Source organism: Serinus canaria, chromosome 1 (assembly GCF_022539315.1).
Source record: "Serinus canaria isolate serCan28SL12 chromosome 1, serCan2020, whole genome shotgun sequence".
NCBI classification, from domain to species: domain Eukaryota; kingdom Metazoa; phylum Chordata; class Aves; order Passeriformes; family Fringillidae; genus Serinus; species Serinus canaria.
This window is the reverse complement of record NC_066313.1, coordinates 86421992-86435143: the sequence shown is the minus strand read 5'-3', so window position 1 is coordinate 86435143 and position 13152 is coordinate 86421992.

Below are 13152 nucleotides of genomic sequence, written 5' to 3'. Positions count from 1 at the left end.
TTCTTGTGTTCAGTGCAGAAAATTGTTGTGTACCCTCCTTACCCACTGGCTTTCACTTCCTTGGCCCCTCCTGGCTTCCCAGTCACCTTGACTGATGTGCAGTTGGTAGATAAAGTCAGCTGGGCTTCATATCTTCTCTTCATATCTCTCTTATGCTTGACACGAGGTAAAAACACCCTGACAGACCTCTGCTGGTCACCTGATGTTAGCCCAAAGCACATTAGCAGGTTCTCAAACAAAAGTCCTTCAAAATACCTACGTCTGAATTTCATTTACTGTATGATAAAAAAACACTTCAAAATGAGCTCCTGGGCTATAAAACTCCCCATTTCTTTGTTTTAAATGTGTATATATATCTATCTATATATATATATAGATATAGATATAGTGACAGTGTTTGCAAGGGTCCCAGGATGAGGGAAGAGACGAGAAAGTGGACTCCATATTCAGAAGGCTGATTTATTATTTTATGATATATATTATATCAAAACTATACTAAAAAAATAGAAGAAAGGATTTTATCAGAAGGCTAAGCTAAGAATAGAAAAGGAATGAATAACAAAGGCTTGTCTCTGACCGACACAGTCTGGACAGCTGGACTGTGATTGGCCATTAATTAGAAACAACCAGATGAGACCAATCACAGATCCACCTGTTGCATTCCACAGCAGCAGATAATCATTGTTTACACTTTGTTCCTGAGGCCTCTCAGCTTCTCAGGAGGAAAAATCCTAAGGAAAGGATTTTTCATAAAACATGTCAGTGACATATATAAATTATTATTATTGCACGTGTTAAAATAAGAAATATTAGTTTTCTGTCACCACATGTGCTTCAACTGCCTGAATTTTTCTTCTTGTTCCACAAGAACTCAGGAAGTGCTTTAGACAGCTCCTGACCAAGACACAGTACAAGTGTTATCTTGTTTAGCTTTAATGATATTGCTCTGGGCAAGGTCAGATATTTCATATTGTTCTGTCAAGAAAAGAAAACATATAAGCAATAAGATCTGAAAGGTTTCAGCCCTCCTGGGAATCCTCCCTGTAAAGATCACTACAGCAGAGTCTCAACAGGAACAGTGACAAAAATATACAGCAAGAGAAACAATGTTCCACAGCATAAATTTATATTTTCAATAATTCCTAAGACTTTAGAGTCAGAGGAATGTTTTTTTACAATTTCTACTGAATTACAATTTCTACAGAAGGCTTCTCAACAGCACTTGAAAATTCAGAGGATTCTTCGACTTCACAAATTCCTGATTTGTGACATATATCCAAATAAAGTAATTCTCATTTGAACAACTCAGTTAAGTTTCTGGAAGTGAACTAAGTTCACTTAGTTAGATTTACAACTAAATCCCTCTACTGTGAGCCACAATTTCTGTATATTTAGGATTTCTGTGTGAGTTAGTTGTTCCCTTCTCTCCAAGGACAGAAACCAGCTCTACTCAGTCTTGGAAAGTCTACAGAAACTTTGCAGTTGCAGGCCATAGAAGTTTTCAGCTGGTGTCTTGTCCTTCTGCTGGAAGATGTCAGACAGAAACACACATGTTGAAAACAACTGGAAAACAGCAAGAGATCTGCTACAATTTGTCCTGTATTTGTTACTGCAAAGATTTTTCTCAACTACTTCTCTATAATATCTTGCCAGACACTGTGAAGAACTGAGAATACATTGAATGCCAAAACATAAAGCTGAACAGTTCTTGTCACAGTACATTATGATATGATGATAGTGCTTTTTCTGAATTGTTCCATTAGAAAAGCTATTCTAAGGGGGAAAAATCTGTGGTTAGCAGTCAAAATATTAGGAAGAATTCTTAGTAAATGACACCTTTAAAAGTCTACTAGAATAGCTATGGAGATTGCACACATATGGGAAAAAAAATAAAAAACCAAAACCAAACAGTACCTGGGTTTGACTGAAAGAGTCAATCTACGTTAGAGCTGTACAGGTGAACAGGAAAAGATATATTTTTTAGAAATATTTATGGATTTGGACAATAATATACAGGGTTAAAGGTAACTAATAAAATGAATCTGTAACTGAGGATACATGCTTATACTGAGAAATATAAGCAGGCACCTGCCTGACAATGAGAAGCTGTGGAAACATCAATCCAGCTTCAGTTATAGCCTGGAAACAGGACCTGAGACAAATGTTTTACTCTAGGTTACAAATGAGCACAGTGAATTTTAAAAACTCACACCACTTCATGCCCTTGAGGGGTTATTTGGGTTATGGTGACTGGTTTTACAGACGCACAAGTCTCTGTTCCCTATTACCATAGCACCTGGCATTAAATTCAGAATCACAAATACTGAAGTTCAGTAGCAAAGAAAAATCAGATCCCAACAGATTTCTCTACTACCTGCAGATAATCTCTCCTTTCTGGAGAAAGAAAAGCAAAGCTGTCCTGTCAGAGCCAGCACAAGATGGTTATTGCTTGGAGAGGTACTGCAGGGTTGGATGCCAGAGAATCTACAGACACCATCCCTCTCCATCATTAATCCCTTGCAAGCTCTCATGGGGCACTGCCAGGCTCAGGGTTAAGGTCTGGTCAGGAGCTTGAAGGGTGTGAAACACTGAGATTTGGAAACTGAACAGGGGGCTATCATGGCAGAGCACTGTCCCACCTCTGTGGGATGTTGCTGGTCAGCCAGGGGGGCTGGTGCCCTACCATCGACCCTCTTCATCCAGGGTATTTCAAGTGAGGGGAATGAATCAGCCAGAATTAATTCTGGTTATTACTTAGGGTCTGGGTATTTTGCCCATTTAACAAACCAGCACCCCATGAGTGTGTGAATTGATTATGGTATAAATGTTACTATCTCAAATCTATAGTTATATAGACTATGTCTTAACTATAGTCATTGTTATATTTGTAGTGAATTGTATTGAACCACTTTGTAAATGTTAAAGTACTCAATGATTGAGTGCTGCTAACCTTTTGCAACCTTATCTTTGCACCCCTATCCTTGGCACCCTCTTGCATTCCTAGCTGCCATGTAAATCATTCCAAATTGCTTCCAACTATTATCCTATGGATGCTTTAAATTGTCCAGTAAGTAATAGAGTGCACCTTGCCATCAAAATTTGTAAGTCATATTTTCACAAATTCATATTAAACCCTGCTTTTGCCAATGCCTTTGATAGGGTTTCTTTAAGTGGCCAAATCAATCATGACAAAAATTCATCACAGTAAACTCAAACAGGCCCAGAGGAGGATTCCAAGCAAGGCTTTCCACAGCTTTGCAATGAGATTGTTGCTCATTTCTGAGCTGCTCAGAGGTGGTAAACAGCACCAGCTGCTCCAATGGGGACCTGTCTTCCTTCCCTGCACTGACACTTTCAGGAAACCTGGCCAGAGCCACACCCAGGGAGCTCTGCTGGTCACCTCCAGGGCCCGGGGCTTGGTGGGGGACTCCCACAAGGGTCTACTGCAGGAAAGCTTCTCTATGTACATGACTACATGTGGGGCATAGGACATTTGGAAAGGATTTTCATCTACTTTGGGACACTTCTTCTAGTCCTCAAATCTTGAAAAGGTGGGTTCCAACTTTGCCTTAAATATGCACTATGTATTTTATCAATGAATGTACAACACACACACACACACACATATATATATGCATATGCACCAATACGTAACTATAGAATTGTCATTATTAATGACTGAATTCCTACAGAGAAGCAAACTAGGCATTGTGTGGATGTCTCATATAAGTGCAACAAAGTTTTTCCAGATTTGGGGAGGGGGAAAAGGAGGAGAAGATAGGGAAGGAAGAGAGAAACTGCATGTGAACATTTTTGTTTGGGGGGCATTGAAGGAGTTTAAGGGACCTTTACAAAAATCACATATAAGAGACCTCTCGTTCATCTTGCAAATAGTACAAGAGCTTGCAGGAAATGATAATTATCTCCTACTACCACTTGCTGGTACACTATAAAATATTCTTTTAAAATATCTAATGCGTTGAGGTGTGTCAAGTAGCTTTTTCACCACATGATGTGTGATAAACAGGATATCTCTCGTAATCAGAAATCTAAAGCACGCGGGATGTAAAGTTTAAAAGAGCAGTGTTTTTCCTTAAATGAATGTAATCAATGTGCTTATTAGTTTGCTGCAGCAGAAGGAGGGAGTGGGTGGGTGTTTCAGAGTTGGCACATGTCTATTTGGCAACAGTGAATAGCCTGAGTGTTTATAGAGAGAGCTCTGTGGAATCCCTAGATTCTGCAGATTTTCTTACCAATTTTGTCTCAGATAATTAAGGATTTTAAATAATAAAAGAAAAAGTTAAAGAGGAAGTATGAGCTCCAGCTGGATCAAATAAAAAATAATAAAAAAGAAAGAAGGGTTTTTAAATTCTCAATATTGCCTTAAAACTAAAAATCAGCACTAAGGCACAATTTGGCTCTTAAAAGTAACTATGGAAAACTGGCACCTGCTTCCTCAACAGATCTCCTCCCTGGGTGTATCCAGAGATATATCTTCTTAAACTAGTGATTTTAAAAAGTTTCTACAGCTGTTGGACCTGCAAGACACACCCCACAAATGGGACAGGACTGAGCTAGAGATGTCCTGGTCCATAACTGGCAGAACTTCATCACTTCACTGACACTGCAAGCAACGACCCCAATGTCTCGAAATCCCACCCTCCCCTGAAAGTAAGGGCAAAAGGTTACAGCAACCCTAAAAAGAATTTAAAAAATCAAGTTTGCACAAATGCAGCCGAGTTGCTCTCTGGTCATGCCTGGGAATAACTGTGGCAGACTTCCAGCTGGACAAAGCTTCTCTTTCCTGCCTCACGGGCAGGACAGCTGAGGCTTAGGCACAGCATCACCTGTGGGAGGAAACTTCTCACTGCAACAAAGTGGCCACGGTGTTAGTGCCTCTTCCATGCACACGGGAGCCAACTCAGGCACCAGTGCTGACTGCAAGGAGGAGGGGAAGACACAGAGAAAGGATCTAATTCAGTTTTGAGGAATGATACCCAGGCAGTTTTGAGGAATGCCACCCCAAGCAGTGGTCATTCATGGCGTCTCCAGCATTGCTAATGGCAGCAGAAACAAAAGGTCTGACCTGGCCTCCTGTCCCATCTTTCCTCCATTCTATAGCTCAGCCTCTCATCCTAGAAAAACAGTTCTCCTTCATCTACAGGTCCAAAAAGTCATAGGCCAGTTTTGAGCACCAGCTGAAATCATCTGTGTAGCCATTTAAGGTTCAATAAGTTCTAAAAGCCAGTTGAACTGAGAACACGCTCGGGGGTCTTGTGGCAGGCTTGGAGCAGGTGAGGAGGTTGTGCTGCTCTTCTCTGAGAGCAGCAGCTCTGGTGTCATCAGACACAAAGACTTAGCTCAGGGCACAGCACGAGGGCTGCAGCAGAAGCTGCAGGCTGCCTGAGAGCAGCCATGAGGATGGACAGACAGGGCCAGGGTGACTGACATTAGCAAGCTCATATCTGGATTCTCTTCTGAAAGCTTGGACACTTTAATGAGCTGAACAGGTCTCCTGTGCCATTGCCTCTGTTCAGGTATCACCAGATGCCTGCAGCCCATGGTCAGGCATTAAGCAATTTCTTCACAGTCACATACAAGCTCTGAAAAGGAGCAGGAGCTGAACTATGTGTTTGCCCAGCATTATAACAGCTTCCTAACTGCAACTTTATTCTGAATTGTTCCAGTCCTTATAGCTAAGTCATAACCATAGCAGAGTTGTCAAATTAGCTCAAGGAATAATTTATTTATTTTAGTGAGCCACTAAACCATTTAACACCAAGGCTATGGGTAATCTTAATTCACACATCACAGGTCTGTGCCAGATCCCTACAAGGGAGGCTCCGGCTATCATGAAGTCAGCTCATTCTCAAACATTGGCATCCTCTTTCTTCCCCCAAAAAAGAAAGATCCTGTGTTTTTATACCCTCCCCAAGAGCCATGCTCATGCACTGGTATCAGACCCAATATCCAGTGCTGGTTTAAAGCAATCTTTGCTTTAAAGCCATTGCACTGAGGCCTCCCTGCCTTAGAGGCATCCTCCCTCCTGGGGAAACACTCTCAGGGATCCAGCAAGGGACCCCAAAAGGCACAGCAAGGCTTGCAGCTCTCTCAAGGTGTTCAGTGCTTGATGCCACATCAAAACAGGTGGTCACAGCTCCAGAGGCTTTGCCATCTTCCAGAGCCTCATCAGACTCTTCTGATCAACAGCTGTAGAGCATGGCCTCTAGGCTCAACACATTTCTATCTGGTGTATGCAGAGGGAGAAGGGACAAACCTCCACCTCATTCACTCTCCAGTGAACTGGAAAATCTGAAGGAGTGCAGCCCATAAACCACACTGTGCAACAGGCATTGATAGGAGTTCACCAGAAGGATCTTAAATCCTTAAAAATGTAAGGACCTGATGTAAAGGTTTCCACTGACTTCAGATCAGGTCCTGAGTGTAGCACACGGTGGGATATTATCTTTAGGCAAGTCCACAACACTCATCTGGAAGAGTCAGGCTGAGGAAAGAGGTGTTGCTCATCCTGAGCTGTGGGGTACATCCAAAGCCCTATCCCACATTCACATTTCTCAGCACACACACATCTGGATTGAACATTTTAAACTGTATCCTTCAAAGCACTTTCCCAACTATTAAGCTTTAGCAGTGACCATTTTCTCATGAGATTTTGATTACCCATACAATTTCCATGACCATCTATTATAAATAATGGCCATGCACAGAAGTGTGTAGGTGAAGCACATTAATTTTGATACTGCTCTGTGATGGGGGCATGCGAAGCTGCTTCTTTGGAAAGGTCCCTCCTCCCCTCCTATTTTGATTTTTCTGCTTCTATACTTGATGACTAGCAATAAAAATGGGTAAACAAAGATCCAAGGGAAATGAAACTACATCTGCAGAACATTCAGAGCCAAAATACACAAGGTGGATAATTTGCATGCTGTATGTAAAAAGTAGTTATGCAGCTTTCTTCCTACTCTTTACATCTCCATAAAACATAATAATAGATTTCTAATTATACATCCAAATAATAGGCAAGCTGCAAGATGCTGGGAGAAAATTAGAAAGGGGGAAAGAAACCAACCAAAGGTACAGATGTAACGAGGGTAGTGACATTTCTATAAAGCTGCTTTAATGGTTGTTAAGTAGTCATTTTGAAACAGAACATTTTTAAGTGTCCTAATAGGAGTTTTCATTTTCAAACAATTTGCTGTGAAGTTAAGTGATGTCAGACTACAAGCTGCAATCTACTACAATGACCAAAGAAGAGCTGTTTTCACACCCATCACAATATATAATTGATTCCTAAATTGGCTTTCTACAAAAGAAACCAATCAGATTTATGCCAAATTTAGGCAGTGGATGAAGTCCTGACTTTTGATGTTAAACATCTGATAAACTTTATGCTAACATAACATGCTACATTAAATGATAAGTTCCTTAACATAAAAATAAGCTCACAGTGGATCATGAAACACAGCCAGCGTCCTCTTTTTATTGGCAAATAAAATCAGCTGCATTGCTGTACGGAAGGGGTACATCCTCTGCCCCAACACCGTGTGAGAATTTCAGCCAGAAGTTCCTGCCAACCTGAGAGCAGCCCAGCTGCCAGGTGGGGGAGATGTGGAACCCCATCCTTCATGAATGAAGGGTGATATCCCCATTAGCTGAAGCACTAGACACCATCACTGCATCAATCAGTGCCACAGCTTCCACACTGAACAGCAATTCACCACCCGAGGTGGCTCCTTTCAGAGGGCTTCTCCAGACTTCAGCAGCTGGCAGGGCTGGCCTGGAAGTTCAGTTGCCCCTGACTCTCTGCAGCTGCTCTCTGCTGTTCTGTCTCCTGACCGGTTTTTGTTTCATTTTTGGAGTTTTTGTTTCATATTATCTTCATGGGGCAGCTGTTCTGCACATTCTTGGTCTGAGGCAGGAGTCTTCCAGAGGGTGAAGTGAATGCTTTGCACTCAGCCCATCAATATCAGCCCAATCAGCACACCTGGTGCAACCAGCTATCCTGGATGAATTAAGGCAGAGATCACACAGAAATCTGGCTGTTAGAGAAACAAAGAAGCAAATGTCTTTCTAGTGAAATTTTCTAGATATTGTTTTCCTTTCTCATTTTGCCTTAATCAAATAAAATCATTAAGGGATCTTCACAACTTGAGTACAAAATGAGTCTTTCAGCTTTGGAAGCATGACTTAGAGAAGAAAACAATCTACCCACTTGCTTAACCTTTGAAATTATAGAGTTCAGAGGTAATACAGGGGGAGGAATTAGGTCTCAAAGTGACTTTCTCACAGGGAAGGAAACTCTTTGAGGGAAGCTGAATGTTAAACCTGTGTCAGCTCTCCTAGCAGAAGCAACAGCTACCAACATGCAAGAGATGTCAGCACACATGTCAAGGTCTCACCAAAGAACATGCTTTTTAATTCCTAAGAACTTAACTGCAGCTGAGTGAAAAGAAAATTCCTCACTACCTTATGGGCAATAACAGCCCCTGGATCTCTATTCCATGAGCAGGGGCAGCCCTTGCTTCAGCATTGCTGGGGTCCCTCCCCACCAGAACACTCCAGCTGCAGGGAGATCTTTCTGAGCTTCACTTCCCTCTCACAGCAAACCCAGACAGCAAACACACCAGCAGCATGCCTGAACTGCAACACACCCTGCAGCAGCTGCCTGGGGCTTTCCTCAGCTCTCCCCAAAGTTTATGACTGAGATGGAGGCGTCCAGCTTGGGTTGAGCATGACAGGTGACACGTAGCAGAAAGGTGTAAGATCCTGACAGCCCAGCTGCCCTATGGTTTTATTTGTGAGCTGAGCAAGCAGGACATTGTGCAACCATGTGCTTGCATTCTCCTTTTGCAATGAAGTTGAAGGAAGCAGATGTTTTGTCTCACACAGCCCTGTCAGTGTTCATGTCACAGCCTTCTGGGGCATTGCTGCTCCTGTCTAAGAGCACTCTGTGAGGATTTTGCTGGCTCACCTCACTTTTGCAGCAATGGGCATGCCATGCTCAGACCAAGTGTGAAAAACAGTTTTGTAAGACAGAGACACAAGGTCCTTTACAAAGCAACAACCTCTTCTTTCTCTGTTACAGTCTGTACAATATTCCTACCATTTTATTGTTGACAATGGATAATCTATACTCATTCTTACTTTGTAAAGTATTTTCCTCTAAAACCTCAGTTGATGCTATAGGAACACAAGTTAAACCAAGAAAAATATATTGTTGATATCTCCACCAGTACAAAAGCATTACAGCTGCCACTGCCATATGCAATCTAGCACTCAAGGAATTAGGTAAATATGGCCCAAGTTTTAGTGGTGCCACCAATCCAAATCCTGCAGGGCTACTCTGGGACTTGAAATAAGTACTGTACCAAGGCATGTTGTAATTTTTTGTAATAAGTTCTGCCCTGATTAGTGAATAGTTAGTGTAATCAATTTTTTCTTAGCATTATGTCAGTTACAACAGTTACTAAGGTAAAGTATTACCATGCCAACCGAAAGTGTCAGGACCGGTTCTGGAACCAAGAAGAGTTTGCTTTTGTTGACTTCAGAGGTAAATCAGCACTTTTAGAAAGATTTAACTATCTTGTACGTCCTGCTAATTCTCTCTCAGTCTGAAGTTGCTTCTGTGATGTGCTAGTCTGCTCAGGACATGTGAGATGCACACACTACTCTGCTTGCATCATTATGGCAGTTTCAGCAGCGTCTGAATGTGACATTTATTGAAATAATGAAGAAATAGTCAGGACACACCTTGAATGCCTCAAAGATTTAGTGTGTTGAAATACACTGTGCTGGGAGTGGAACACCTTCCTTCAAACTGAGCAAGTCCCCAGCAGAGCAGCAGAGTAGCCATCACAGCTGATGGGGCTGGTAACTAAGAAAGAAATGGTCCACCTTTAAGATTTGGGTATTTAATACTGAGAACTAACAGTGAAGGTGATTTCTGACACAGTGGCTGAGGGCAGATACTAAGCACCATGAAATCTAAACCCATTACTGCCCATTTGTTTGCTTGTTTTGTTCTGCTCCCACACTGTTTATGTGGGCAGGTACACAGGCAATGATTTATGTTTACTTGTTTGTCTGGACATTTAGAAAGATACCACAACCTGTATCCACTGTGTACTAGCACAGGATAAAAAATGCTTTCAATTCCAGCCCACAAAATTTTATCCATATAAAATACCAGAGAATACTCAGAAAATTAATTCCAATATTCACAAGAATTTTATGGAACTGTACAGATAAAACACAGTTTCAATAACAAATCTGCCTCCCTTTAGCCAAAACTGATATCTGGCATTTTATTTAAATAATTATATTTATTATGCTATGTATATGTTTGGTATGAGATTTCTAAGGGTAGGTTTAGATTGGACATAAGGCAGAAATTCTTTACAATGAGGGTGGTAAGATACTGGAACAGGTTGCTCCAAAAAGCTATGGCTGCCCATCCCTGAAAGTGTTCAAGTCTGGGTTGGATGGGGCTGTGAGCCAAGTGGAAAGTGTCCCTGCCAATGGCAGGGAGAGTCAAATCAGATAATCTTTGAAGGTCCCATCAACCAGAACAATTCCATGATTTTTGATGATTGGCACAATGTTACAGTACCATTTCCAGGCTTCAAAGAGCAGCTGGCATTTGTTAGCATAATGTACTAATAATTTGAAGGTATTACTTCCACACTGAAATTAGATTGCTGAAAACTAGTATTAACTGGCACTTACTATTTCTCACTAAAACCCTTTCTCTTGCCATGAGAAAAAGAAGTCCCTTTTGAAACCCAATACATTTATTCTCATATTCACCTGTGGTTATGGAAGCAGTGCTCACGAGGAAGATTCCTCCTGTCCTTCCCAAGCATCCTCATCCCAGCCTGGCTCCGCATTCTGTTGCGAACTGCGCCACCTCGTGGCAGCGCGGCAGCATTGCCCGCATCGGGGACACCCCGGCTCTGCCCGCAGACCGGGGAACGGGACAAGCACCAGAAAGCGCTGGCACAGACATCTTCCATTTATCTTACAGAAAATTTTGGTATCTTACAGCAAAACCAGCAGTTTGGTGGAGAGGAACGAAAAAAAAAATAGCCTGGATGAATCACAACATATATTGACCAAAAGCATGGAGGGCTTATTTCTTTTTGCCCAAATTCAGAAAATATTTTAATGTTCAGGGTATAAGCACCTGTCACAGGACAGTAAATAATGAAATTTTGCTGGCGAGACAGGCTGGTCTAAACTGCAAGTGTTCAAAACTGAGACCTAAGAAGCCTGGCTTGAACACAGAAGCCAGGTGTTCAGGGCTGTTTCTCTCAATAACTTTGGGAATGCAATGGAGTAAGAGGAGCAGGAAGTTAAAACAGATTATTCAAACTGATGAACTGATTCTACTGCTGTGCTGCTGTCATAAGCAACAATTAACGACCCTGATAAATTTGGTTCTCCCACATGATACTTGTTCTGATGTCTGTAAAAATGAGTGAAAAAAATGCTAGTTTCACCTTTTCATCAGCTTTAACACTACAGATAATAGTAATCTTTCTTAATACAACAATTTGCCTTCCTAACTCCTAAATGTTGACACGTATTGCAGATGATTGAGAGGAACTTCATACAAACGAAAAATGAAAAGAAAAAAACAAACTGTACAATTCTGGGTTTTTTTTTTTTTCCTCATTTAAAAATGTTTTTTGGCTCACTGTCAGATTTAGTTGAAAGCCTGAGCTGGTAGCTATTAAGCAAGTGACCTGGCTGCATAGTACTAACTAGTATTCCTAGTGACTTTCCTAAAAAGTTGTGGTAAATTCTGAAACTTTATCTCATTTTCTTAGCTCAGTTAAAACATCAAAGACCATGGCCATACTTCTTTAAGAGGTAAAACAGTAATAATTCCTTTAAAACATGATAAAAGGTTTTGCATGTTTTAAGTGCTGATAGGCTGTTGCACTTGTAGCTTCTTGCTTAGGAATGAGGCAAGTAATGTGGCCAAACTGATCAATTCTCATTTGAGAAGATGACACAAATTCTACCATTTAATCTTCTCCAGAATCTTCTTCAGCTAGCACCTTCACGACCATGTGATTATGTTCACTTCACCATGTGAGCACAGCAAAAGGATCCATAGGTACCTGTCCCAGCATGGATGAATGTTTTTATTACAAATCACAACTTCTACTGATACATGACATAGAGTTATTTTGCTACACACAAGCAATTCAGATTTAAATTTGAAGAAATGCTAGTTAAGCCTTTCAGTATTTGCCTTAGTGTAGAATCTCTCATGTAAAACCCACACTTGTTTTTCAAAGGGACAGGTGAATTGCCTCAGCAGTTGAATTCCATTTAACCAGTCACAGAATTTTCTGCATTGGAAGAGACCTCTAAATTCAGAGTCTGACCATTTACCCAGTGGACCAAGTCCACCACTAAACCATGTCCCCAAGTGCCACATCCTCATTTCTTATAAATACTTCCAGAGATGGAGACTCCACCACTTCCCTGGACAGCCTGATCCAGTGCTAGACAATCCTTTGGGTGATGAAAGTTGTCCTAACATCCCGTCTAAAACTCCCCAGGCACAACTTGAGGCAGTTTCATCTCATTCTATCACTTGCTACTTTGGAAAAGAGGCCAACACTCAACTTACTACAACATCCTTTCAGATAATTTTAGACTCATGTATTCTGATTAAGATGAGGAACCTTAGCAATGAGGAATCTTGTCCAAGTTTACAGAATATTCTCATAGAGCAAAAGTTAAAAAGAAAGACAGGCTTTGGGAAGAGGAATCACAAACATGTCAGTCAAGAAAGCACACCCAGTTTCTGACTTCGTCTGTTTTGCTCAGCTGATGAGGTCGATTTATTTGTTGCCCCCTTGAATGCTGCTTGGGAAAATAATGACTGTACACATCACTTATAGTTGCTTATCACCCACAGTGACCTGCTGGCATCTTTTGTGACCTCTGAGGTGTGGCTTTTGGCATGACCTAAAGCAAGTAAGAAGCAGAGCAGGTACTCTAGCGCTTAAAAAAATCTGGCTGGGAGAAAGAATTCCAGGTACTGGAAGTGTTCTAAATTAAAAGAAAGCTGGGAAGGGCCCTGTTGTTAAAACTACTGAGTTGTATTTTTCTGCT